General features: G+C 40.2%; 1 protein-coding gene across 2 annotated transcripts in view; it reads right to left on the bottom strand.

The window, feature by feature from the left end:
• MAML3 (mastermind like transcriptional coactivator 3) overlaps nucleotides 1-13,002 on the bottom strand; it is a 459,597-nt gene that overhangs the window by 167,401 nt on the left and 279,194 nt on the right. The gene's annotated exons all lie outside the window — the stretch shown is intronic.

Here is a 13,002-nt window from a genome sequence, read left to right on the forward strand (position 1 = left end):
CTAATGCTTCACATAAATTAAGACACGGAATCATCATAACAATCCTATTATTACAGTCCCCATTTTCTAGGTGAAAAAACTAGAGCTCAGAGAGAGCTTACGCAACCTGTCCAAGGAGCTCAGAGTTTATGTAACCTGCCCAAGATCCACAGATAACGAAACGATGAAGGCAGGGTCTGAGTATCTGTCCTAGCTCCACAGTCTGCTCTTGACTTCACACCAGTTCACACCAGCCAGTTCTCAAGTCTGGAGAAGGTGGAGGTGGTGGGCCAGGCAACGGTGCCTGCTCTGTGGCGTTTGGGGGAATTGTGTTTATTCACGAGTTTCTCTCCCTAGACCGCTGATTTAACACTCTGCCAACTGTCCAATTATTCACATTCACGTGGCGCTAAGTGGGTTCTTCTCCAGCTGCACACCTTTTTCTCTCAACATAATTAATGAAGCTCATCAAAACCCTAGAAAACAAGCCCAGAGCACCAGCCACTCTCATTGACATGTTAATAAGGGGTCAGGGGCTCCTGACCCGCTGCAGGATGTTTATATGGCCCCAAGGCTGCTGCTCACAAATGTTATACATTGATGATGGGGTTTGGATGAATAAGCGGAAGTCCCCATGTTACACACACACACACACACACACACACACACACACACACACAGCAGGTGAATTCTAATGACGAGGACATAGAGCCTGCTGCGTGTGGATGGCTGGATGGCTGGAGGGCAACAGGGGGCACTAGTCTCTTCTGTCCAGTTTAGGGTCACAGAGCTGTTAAGAGGTGACAAAAAGAATCGGCGTCTCTGAAACAGCCAAAACATATTCCTCCTGCTTCACAGCTTTCATACTGCCAGTCACCTTTCTGATCACTGAGCAGACTTTTGCTGTTGTTATTTTAGACCTGTCCATCCCACACCGTGGCCACTAGGCACGTGTGGCTATAAAGACGTGGCCTGCGCAAATTGAGCTGTGCTGTAAATATAATAGACACATCTGATTTCAAAGACTTGGTCTAAAAAAACAATGTCAAATGTCTCACTAATAATTTTTATATTGATTACACATCAATATAACCTCATATTTTCATATATTGAAAAAATAAGAATGTATTAAATAACATATACTAGTAAATAAAGTTATATTAAAATTATATAATAATATATATGATATGTATTATTTAACTTTATATTTTATGTTGAGTATAGCCAATTAACAATGTTGTGATCGTTTCAGATGCAATATATTTTATATTACATCATAATGTTATATTATAAAACATTAAAATATAAATATATTAAAATTAAAATATTTTATAAAACTATTTTATTAAAAATAAAAAATATATATTTAACTTAATTTTGTTTCTTTGGGCCTTTCATGATGTGATGAATAGGAATTTTAAAATTCCATGGCTTGTATTTGTGATTTGGACACTATTTCAATGGGTGGTGCTGCTCTAGAGTTTGGTACATCCAAACCTGTCACAGCTCTAAGAGACTGATTTTCTCTGGCCTTTTCTGCCACAGCAATCTCAGAAGTGATATTGAAATTAGCTATGAAAATCCAACTATTGAAACGAACTATGAATATCTTAGAGGTGATATTTGAAACTAGCATTATCTGCCATGAAGGCTTCTCTACAGTTGGACATGACCCACCCTGCATCCCAAGGCCTTTGGTCACCCTTCAGCCTGATAGTGTCACACTCCAGGCCCCGCCAGGCCACAGCACAGTCTGGCACTGGGCGACACACAGAACTCTTGATTCTTATTGCACGGGCCTGAGAAGCTGACTCTCTGCTCTGTGCCTCATGGCTTTTCAGGAATGAGAAGGTGTGTCAGAGCCCTCATCTGTGGTTACAGAATTCATTAATAGTGCAACGGCGTCCAGTGGAGTGTGCAAGGGGGCTGCCATCACACCTGGGGTGCCTGGGAGGCTGCAGCTTCAGTCCATCTGCTCAGAGGGACTGACCACTTCCTGACCACTTCCCAGGCACCCCAGAGATGACCTTTTCCTTTGAAACACTGTCTAACTTCAGTTTGGTACTGCAAGCATTGGTGGCCTGACAAGCTCGTTAATGTCCTTTGTATGAACTGGCTGAAGCTCAGTGCAGAAAAAAAGCCCAGATAAACTTTCAAACATCTCAGATGCAAAAGCAATTAGGGAATACAGGTATGTTGGTAAAACCTCTTCTAGAAAATCATAATATTAATAAATGAGAGTTATCAGTTTGGATACTACATGGGGTCGATACTTACTCTTTAGTAAATGAAAATGTGTACGTACGCTGCATAATCTCATGAATCATATTAACTAATCATGACAATGTATTAGCAACGTAATTAACTCATGAAAGGTATTTTGATTCTTTATGCACTGGGTCAGATGCAAACCATTTGGTGTGTAAAAAAGATTAATTCCACAGAAACTTGCTCAGGAACCAAGATATTATAGAATATCTTTGTACAGGAAAAAAGTTTTTTTTTTTTTTTTCCCAAATAAAAGTCCAGAGTTGCCATAACTAGTTAATGAATGATGATGTATTATGTGTGAAAGCTTGGAACTCTGTTCATCTGGTATTCTTGCATAATGACTATTTTATAGAGTACTTTCTTCAAGTCACAGATGTGACCAAGTAAATCCTTATGATAAAAATATTAAGCAAAAGGAACATATGATAGTCTGTTGCTGCTGCTGCTAAGTTGCTTCAGTCATGTCCGACTCTGTGCGACCCCATAGACGGCAGCCCACCAGGCTCCGCCACTCCTGGGATTCTCCAGGCAAGAACACTGGAGTGGGTTGCCATTTCCTTCTCCAATATGATAGTCTAACACTATTCTAAATAATGAAAACAACCATTTTCACAATAATATGAATTTATTGACAATTAAATGCTTGTTAAAACAAAAAAACCCAACTCTAAAACACAGGAGGAGCTATTTGTGGCTCAGTTTAACACAAACTTTTTAAAAGGTGCTATGAGCTTCCTTTACATCTTTTACTGAGTGTGGAACCTGTACCTTAGCAAACAAGAAATACAAGCCAGCAGAATAAGATAAATATTAACAACTGTTTGAGTTGCTTTGTATACAAATAAGTTTTGATGTTTAGATGTATATATAAGAAGTCTGTCATCTTTCAGAAACTATTATACCACCTAATATTTAACTTTATGGTCATAAATATATGATTCATTTCCCTTTCCTCTTATCATATATTCACTCACCAAGTTCTATTATTCCTTTCCTCTAAATGCACTGTTTTTCCTTAAAATTTAAATGCCACATCCTGATGGATATTCTTACTGTCTCCTACTTCAAAGAGTAGAAAGTACCCTAGCTGTTATCCCATACATTTCACCTCACTATTCTCCAACAGCCTGGCCATCATCTGTATCATCTCTTAAGGAAAAATTCCTTACCTGCCCCAGAATGTCTTTCCACCCACCCTCTACCCATCTGACTCCTAACTCAAGCTTACCTCCCCCTTGAAGGCTTCTCCTTTCTACTCCTTGCACTCCTGACCCTTGCCCTCTCTCTGCCTGTAAGCCTTAATGAAGAACCTAGTAAGATGGCACTTAACCAATGAATACATATGCAAAAAATAGAAACAAACTCAGATTTAGGGGTTTCACTGGTGGCTCACTGATAAAGAACCTGCCTGCCAATGCAGGAGATGTGTGTTCGATCCCTGGGTAAGGATGATCGCCTGGAGGAGGAAATGGCAACCCACTTCAGTATTCTTGCCTGGAGAATCCCACGGACAGGAGAGCCTGGCAGGCTAGAGTCCATGGGGTCTCAAAGAAAGAGTCCGACACGACTTAGCAACTACACAGATTGACTTGCATCATAAGCCTTCTCATCTCCCCAACCAGACTACATACTGCCAGACACTGTAGGTGACTTTATTTTGGTATCTCTTCTTCGTCTAAATTTGGAATTCTAAGAATTTCAGAAGTGAATACACTCGGGGAGAGTATGCCTGGTCAGGTTTCACAATTTTATATACTTGTGATAGACCTTCAGGCTAGTAGGCTCCTGTCAGCGTAAAAATAAAGCCAGCTCTACTCTCTTACATGTGAATGCAGTGAACATCACTGGGCTGGGGCTTGCTGCTGCTGTTGCTGTTAAGTCCCTTCAGTCGTGTCCGACTCTGTGCGACCCCATAGACGGCAGCCCACCAGGCTCCACCATCCCTGGGATTCTCCAGGCAAGAACACTGGAGTGGGTTGCCATTTCCTTCTCAATGCACGAAAAGTGAAAAGTGAAAGTGAAGTCACTCAGTCGTGTCCGACTCTTAGCGACTCCATGGACTGCAGCCTACCAGGCTCCTCCGTCCAAGGGATTTTCCAGGCAAGAGTACTGGAGTGGGGTGCCACTGCCTTCTCCAGGGCTGGGGCTTAGGATTCAGTGAATGGTCTTGCAAGGAAGGAAATCTATGACTCTAGTGCTATGCCATGGTTCAGTCATATCTGACTCTTTGCGACACTGTGGACAACAGCTTGCTAGGCTCCTCTGTCCATGGGGTTCTCCATGCAAGAATACTGGAGTGGGTTGCCATTTCCTTCTCCAGAGGATCTTCCCAACCCAGGGATCGAACCTGTGTCTCTTACATCTCCTGCATTAGCAGGCAGGTTCTTTACCACCAGCGCCACCTGGGAAGCTGTGACTCTGGAAGTAGAATGAAATTGAGCATCTGGCTAAGTCAACACCTCTCTCAGAGCCCTGGAACATCTGGGAAAGGTGCTTGGATGCTGTTCTTGATGTAACGATGTCAAAACACAGAACCCCAAATTGCGGTCCTACTGACATGTCTGCCAGCAGTCTTGTCCTGAGGAGGATGTCCCCAAAGAGGTCCTCAGTAAGCCTTGTGTTTCCGCTAATCTGCACACTTTCCATGTCATGGTAGTCTCTCTTCCCACAGATCTTGAAAAATGCTACTTGACACACAAGGCAGGGGCCTCGGTATGCCTATTAATAAAACAGAGGACTGGATAACCAGCCCTCTCTCTGGGAAACAAGGGGAAATTCCACTCTTCACCTTGGTTGGGGGCAGCATGGAGAATGAACTGTTTTGTCTTATTAAGAGAATCAATAGGAGCAGTTCCATAATTTAAAAAAAACATAGCCAGGATCCACAAGATTTCATCTCTTAAAAAAACTCTCTTATCCTATAACTAACGAGAACCTGTTGCATAGCGCAAGGCACTCTGTTCAGTGCTCTGTGGTGACCTAAATGGGAAAGAAATCCAAAACGGAGGGGATATAAGTATACGAATGGCTGATTCACTTTGCTATCCTGCAGAAAATAATACAACATTGTAAAGCAACTGTACTCCAAAAAAAAAGAAATGTTTTAAAAACTTGCTATATCCTAAAAAATAAATCTGGTAAGCAGAGTAGCGTAATTTTTCCATCTTACTTTAAATGATACAAGTCTGAGACCTTGCAGAACTTATAGTTCCACAGACAATAATTTAAGCATATGCAAATATCGGGCAATGAAATAAACACAGTTTGCTTTACTTGCAGTTCAGAGTTATCTTATGCACCACTTCTCCATTAGAAAATGGTGGTGGATGGCTTTAAAATGCACCTTTCCAAGCCTCATCCCAGACCTACTGATTCCGAGTCCTTAGCAGTGGAATCTGATTCCCTATATCTTGAACAATTTCCCTAGGTGATCCTCAGGAGCCCCCCTACCCCACCCCAAATTTCATAACGACTGTTTGACGGGGTATAAGCTCTCTCAGTAAACAAGAATATTCTCATTCCACAAAACCTTTACAGAGTATTCTCATAGGGGGCTAATTAAAACCTTTTTCTTCCACAATACTCTTAGAAAATGAATTCCTTTCCTAAAAGTTCTCTTTTTCGGCTGTTTACTCTTAGCCTCATATTTCTAAGACTCTGACAGAATATCAGTCAGGATTTTCAAAGTATGCCAGTATGTGGATGGAAATGGCCTATCACACCCATCAGTTGGAACGTTTTATTTACTGTACGGAGTTTGGTAGCGCTTCTGCCCGTAGGTTTCCCCTGCGTGGGAGGCCCTGCATTCAATCTGTGACGAGGGTTCTGTCAATATTGTGCCTTGCATCTGACTTGCCAGACTCTGTTGGCTTAGTCAGGGTCATGGAACTTAAATTGTTTTTCTAGTCCTTGAAGCCAGTCGATATTTTTGAGATCCTAAAAGCTACCCAACGGTTATAATCACCAGCTCTTATTCTAAAATAGCATGATGATCATGTGACTCTTCCCTGTCCTTCTGAACGTATGTATTTGACATGTAAATTTCATGTCAAGAGAGTACTTTAGCATTCCTGAAACCAGCACTGTTAAAAGTCCAATATGTTAGAAGTAATAATGTGAAATACGTTGTAACACATACATTTCAATACTGGACAATATTCAATATTTAGAAAGTCACCGAGCAAGCCTCTGGTAAATGGACCATCCTCATTCATCTTGGATTTCTCCAACTCCCTGGCATAGTGACAATAAAGGAATAAAAATGATATAAGCATCCAAAAACAAAAGAGCACGGGAGATGGAAATAGCCATCAAGGGTGTCAACGAAATTTTGGAAGCTGAAAATCAGATGGCTGAGTGGTGATAACTGAGTTCTTTAGAGAAAGCTAACCCTTACTCTTGGTAGCTGCTGCTGCTGCTGCTGGTAGAGGAAGCCAAAAATCAACAAGATGGGTCAGGGTAAGGGATGTTGTAAAGTCTCAGGTGGCAGAAGCACTTCTGAATGCCAGAGCGCACACAAAAGGAACATGGGCTACATTTGTGTTTTGTGAAGCGGTGGACCAGCTACACAACTCCAGAAGAAGGAGTCTGGAGAGGTGAAGCCACAAGACTCCGGAATCCTACGTCCCAGTTCTGGCTGAGAGTGAACTGAGAAGCCGTACAAAACTGGGAGATAAATTGAAAGCCTACAGAAAAGTTAGTGAAATACGCTTTGCCACCACCACCACCTGCCAATTCCCTTCCTCTGCTTAGTTCCAGAAAGCCAGCCTCGAGATTCACAACTCTCTGTGATGAGGTTGAGAGAGTCTTTTCTGACTGGCCACTGCGGTAAAAATCTGCAGACACTGACCCAGTGACATGGCTGGGTTTCTAGCTCAATCCCTCTACAGTGAAGCCCCACATTTGACAAGCCTTGTTGAAGTGCACAGAGCAATGAATTAGCTTTATTGTGCCTCACTCTTTAAATAAACAAAGAGAAAAGCTTCTAACATGAAAGAAAGAAAAATAAAATGAGCATATGGAAAAAGGGTGCTTAGGAGAAACAAAGGCAAAGCAGGGAGTACAAGGAAAATTAATTTTAAATGAGAATTAATATGCTTAGGTTGAAAGGGATAAGTCAGAGAACAAAGAAGAGCTTATGAAAATTTAAAACGGATTCTTTACCAGCTGAGCCACCAGGGAAGCCCAAGAATATTGGAGTGGGTAGCCTATCCCCTTCTCCAGGGGATATTCCCGACCCAGGAATTGAACTGGTGTCTCCTGCATTGCAGGCGGATTCTTTACCAACTGAGCTATCAGGGAAGCACAAAATGTGATAAATAAAATGGTTAATTTTAGAGTTGGAATGTAAAGTTAAGAAAATCTCACAGAACACATTTTGTGAAAAGGCAAAGATATGGAAAACTGAAAACATACAAAAACTAGAGAACAATCAGGAGGTCTGCTACATGATGAATAAACTTCCAGAAAGAAAGAAAGAGAGAAAAGACAAGGAAGAAACAATCAAAGAAATCATATAAGAACATATCTTAAAGACACATTTCCAAAAAAAGAAAAAGGTCACAGTACCAGACATAGTGGATGAAAAATAGCTACATTAAGGCATATTGTCATGAAATTTCAGGGATAAAGTAAGATTTTAAAAGTTCTCAGAGTGAAAAAACAGATTATACACATAGAGTGGGAAATCCAAATGTCACTGGACTTCTCACCAGTATGAAAGCCACAGGACGATGAAAAAATGCCTTTTCAGTTCTGATGGAATATGTTTTCTTCACTATAATTCTACATCTGGCAAACTCTGAATCAAATGTGAGGATAAAGACATTCTCAAAAATCATTTTCATAAAAACAATCTCCCTGAATTGGGAGATGGGATTTGACGTATATACATTACTATGCGTAAAATAGATAACTAATGAGAACCTACTCTATAGCACTCTAGTCAGTGCTCTGTGGTGGCCTAAATGGGAAGGAAATCTTAAAAAGAGGGGATCTATGCATACGTATAACTGAGTCACTTTGCTGTACAGCAGAAACTAATACAACATTGTAAAGCAACTGTACTCCAATAAAAATTAATAAAAATTATCATCAGAGCTACATGGAACAATGAAATAAATCATTGCTTCTCACCTGTAATGAGCTTTAAGAGAACAGTAAGACTAAAAATGAATAAAGAATTTTTGAAATAAAAGCCGATGTCCTGTACACCCTTTCTTAAGCACTGAGAATGTGCTCTACCAATTTGCAGGGCTAAGCCAAGAAAGAAGAGGAGGGATCAAGAAAACAGCGCAGCACAGGAGGGGAGGAAATAGTTCAAGAATGATAGCGAAGGGTGAAGGCCAGCTGCATGACTTCACTTAAGCAGCCGGCCAAGAAACGTGTAGGACAGAAAACTGGAATGAAAGTCTGTAAGTCTTCAGGAGAGACACTGAAGAAGAGAAAGAAACAGAGGGAGACAGAAGGAGAAAGAGATTGAGAGAGAGTGGGAAGTAGGAGGTGGGAGGAGGAGGAGGGAAGGAGAGAAAGAGGGAGAGAGAGAAAAAAATGAAAGAAAATAATAATCAAGATCATTTGAAGTGCTTGATCCTATTAAAACTTTTACAGGGTCAGAAAGGTTGAGGACACATTGAAAGTAGGAGCGGAGACAAAAAAAAAAAAGTGTTGGTCGCTCAGTCGTGTTTGACTCTTTGTGACCACATGGGCTACAGCCCACCAGGCTCCTCCGTCCCTGGAATTCTCCAGACAAGAATACTGGAGTGAGCTGCCATTCCCTTCTCCAGCTGATGTTTCAGACTCAGGGATCAAACCTCTGTCTCCTGCATTGCAGGCAGATTCTTTATCATCTGAGCCACCAGAGAAGCCCAGGGAGCAGAAATAACACCAATTAAAAACAGAGACAGTTATAAATTCCAGGGAAAACAAAAAGTTACATAAGAACGGAAATATAACCATAGCACACTGCATAGCTAAACTCTGAGGCACTATGCAGAAATCAGTCATGTAAATATAGAATAGTTTCAAAGTCATAGTTTGTGATCTATTTAGTTCTACTGAGAGTATGGGAAGAGAAAAAGAGATAGTGTGAGGCGGGGGTTGTTTGTGAGGAGGTCTTGCAACTGAATTAAATCCTTGTATTGAGAGTCGAATAACTGAAATGCTAAGGAACAGCAGTTTATGGAGATAAATAAGAGAAAATAACTGAATGAGTTGAAGCAACCACCTTTGGGAAGCAGAAATTAGAATGGAGGGGTAATACAAGGGACTGTTCTTTCTTATCCTAAGCCTTACAGTATGCTTGACTTTCTGAACTAGGTCATGTATCATTTGGAAAAAATCAATAATATATATATTTACAGAAACTAAACAAAGGGGCACCAAGTTTTTGAAGTTAAGAAAAAATGTGTCTTCAAAGAGACTTCCATGATGTCTGTGAATATCAGAGCTCTGTTCCTTGTCTGCAGATTCGATGGCTACAAAGCTTATAATATTAATGATATACCTCACAAGGGGCCCAATAGATTTCAGTAAAATCACATTGAAAAGGGAAAACATTCTGTAAAATATACTCATATACGGACTCATTAGGATAGACACAAACACACATATGAAGAATACAGTAGCCAAGTGCTCATGATTCATCTAGACCTATAATTGCAACGAGTAAAAATTAACATCCATTTTGGAAATTATTCACTTTCTGCTCTTCCCTGTAAGAATTATTCTGGGGCTCTGGCTATCGCTGTCCCCTCCTTGACCAGCCAAGTAGCCACTGGCTTTTGCTTTTACTTCGGCCATAGCTGCTCTGTTGTTTTTCTGCTTGTCACACACAGAGACAGAGTTTGCTGTCTTAGCAATCTCGTTGTTCCATAGGTTCAAGATAACCACCCTAGCCAAGGATTCTTTTTTGACTTGCCTTTCCAGGTCTTCTGTTGGATCTCAATAGCCGCTCTGTGTTATTTGTGCTAACCCTCTCCCTGTTGGAGCCGATCATCAACTGCAAATATATTTTTGGCCCAAACATTGATCATTGCCATCAAATGACTTATGAAACATCCCTATGTTTAAGACATAGTGTTAGGTGCTATGCAAAAACTAGCAAAAAAAAAAAAAAAAAAAAAAGAGCATGATGAGAGATCCTGTCCTTGAAAAACAAGATCAGGAAAAGATAATTAGACATGACCAAAGTAAGTTCTGGTTATTCCATCACAGAAACGCATATTTTAAAAATTAGAAAGCAAAATAGAAGTTTTGATGAAGAGAAGTTTGGAAAAGGAGAAAAAGGAAGGGAGAGATGATCAAAGAAATAAGTTGTGCAAGAGCACAACTTGGAGAAGAGTTGAAGGATTATACTAGTGGAAATTTTATTAATACTCTCATTGTCACTGTTTTAGCTGATGAATTAAGATTGTAAGGAGTGAAAGGGGATGTGAGGAGAGAAAGGAAAAGAGAGTGAAGGGTGGGGAGAAGGGTTCTGAACTACCTCTATAAGCAGGGATTCACAACTCATATACATAAACGAATAGAAAGTAATAATATCACCTCAGTTCTATTGGCAAATTGGATAAGGAGTCTTTGAATAAGTAAAGTGTAAACTTCTAAAATACAGAATATTTTCTTCCCTTAAAAAAGTTTTTTTTTCCTAATGATAGAATATATACATACATATATACATGTATGATTTTTTAAAACATTTTAAAAAACATTTTAAAAAACCGAGTCAAGTATAAAGAGGAAAACAATAAGTGCTCAAATTTTACCATCAGAAATATCATTCTTTATGTTTTAGTTATTCAGTGTTTTTCTATACATATTAAAAAACACAATTTGGATTGTGACATACAAACTGTAATCTCATCTGCTTATTTCGCTTGTACTATGAGCATTCCCATGTGATCAATCATTCATTAATAGCACGATTTCCAGGTATATTATTTATTTTTCCAAAATGCTTATTATGGTCCTAATTTTCACAATCCCAAGTAATACCAAGAGCATAACCTTTGTATACAAATCGTTGCTCAATTTTTGCATTGCAAGGAATAATATGAAATTCTGAGAACTGGAGCTGTCAGGTAAAACATATTCAAAATTTTGGAATAAATTATTTTTTGTTTTTCTCAATTTTTGGTTCCCTCCTTCTTGAAACCTTCAGGAACAAAGTGGATTTCTATTTGTTCCTAGGAGAAATGGCATTTGCTGCTAATGTCTCAAATAAGTAAACATCTGTACAAGAAAATTATCTCAAAATATATGTTCTAGTGTTCTAGTGTTATTGGCTTTGGTGCTCAAGTTACTCATTAAAACTAAGTGTTCATCGCGGTCCTTGTGGCCAACAAAGAATAAAATGAATTTTCACTAGCAACAGCAGAAAACAAATTTGAACTACACCTATGTATAACTATACTTTATATCTTACCTGTAATTCATGCTCATATTTGTGCAGAGTACTCGCATAGAGTGTAATTAACTACTCTGAGAGCTGTGTCAATACTTCTCCACAATCAGATAAAAGCACGAAATAAATGGTATGTTTGCGGAAAGATATTCCCATGTTTACATATGTATGTTGAAGCTTGTTTCAGTGGTGAGTTGACATTTCATTAAAAAGCATGATTTTGCTTGATGGTTCTTTATGAGGTTAAGAAACGATTATTTTAATGAGGAAGATTCTGTCCATCCTAAAAGTACCTCATGAGATGGAAGGAGGAGAGGAAAGCCCATAGATTTAATCCAGAAAACCATCACTTTTGTTTCTTCATCACTTGACAGAGTCCTTTCTAAACATGACCTCTGTGGTCCAAGGCTTCAGTTACTCACAGCTAGGCAAGCATAAGGACCTGAAATAGCACCTTTAAGATTCACGTTCCAGCAAAGACAGGTGCTTCATCCCAAGCTAGCAAATTTCAAAAGACGTTCAGTGAGGGTGGGGAGGGAGGTTGGCTCATATTGTACCCACACGTGTGCAGAGCTGGAATTAATCACCTTTGGTCTGGCTTGGAGGAAGGAGGAAAAAAAAAAAAAAACAGTGGAGGGGGAAGCACAATTTGTATTTGTCATCAGCAGCGGATGACCATGCTGACAGCCTGCCATCTCAGAAACCTCTGAACTACAGCAAACACCTCTGTGTATCACCTGTATTTCTGCACGCTTCAGAACTTAACACTGAAATGTATCAAATGCTGCATTTTCCAATAGTATAGTTTTAATGAAACCAGGATAAAACAAAAAGTTCCCATTTCAATGATGTTTTTCTACCAGACACTGATGGCAGTTTATGTCAACCAAGCTATATTTTTATTTCTCCAGACAGAATTTCTTTAGAGCTGGTTGGCATGTGCAGACAAGAAACCACTGTGGGGCTTTGGGTTGGAAGTGCTGTGAAGGACAAGCATCAAGCCACAGAGCTCAGGCCTGTCTCTGCAGGCCAGCACCACCCTCAGCCCTGCAGTCTCCATCAAGCTTGGGGAGGTGGGGTGGGGGTGGGGGTGGGATGGGCATACCAGGAGAGGCAGACACAAACAGCACCCAGTGATGCAAGATCTGCCCACCTTAATTCCCGGTGTTTCTAAAGCATCCCACTGTGGATGCGTATCCAAGTGCTAGTTAAGACCTGTTTGCACACGAGGGCCCCTAAAGCAAAGACTTTTCTGCAAAATCTCCAACTGCCATCAAGTGTGGGCATCCAGAGAGGACCACAGAACAGAACTGTGCCTCCACAATTCACATCAACTGGCAATAAAATGATGG

This window comes from Bos mutus, chromosome 17 (assembly GCF_027580195.1).
Source record: "Bos mutus isolate GX-2022 chromosome 17, NWIPB_WYAK_1.1, whole genome shotgun sequence".
Taxonomy (NCBI): Eukaryota; Metazoa; Chordata; class Mammalia; order Artiodactyla; family Bovidae; genus Bos; species Bos mutus.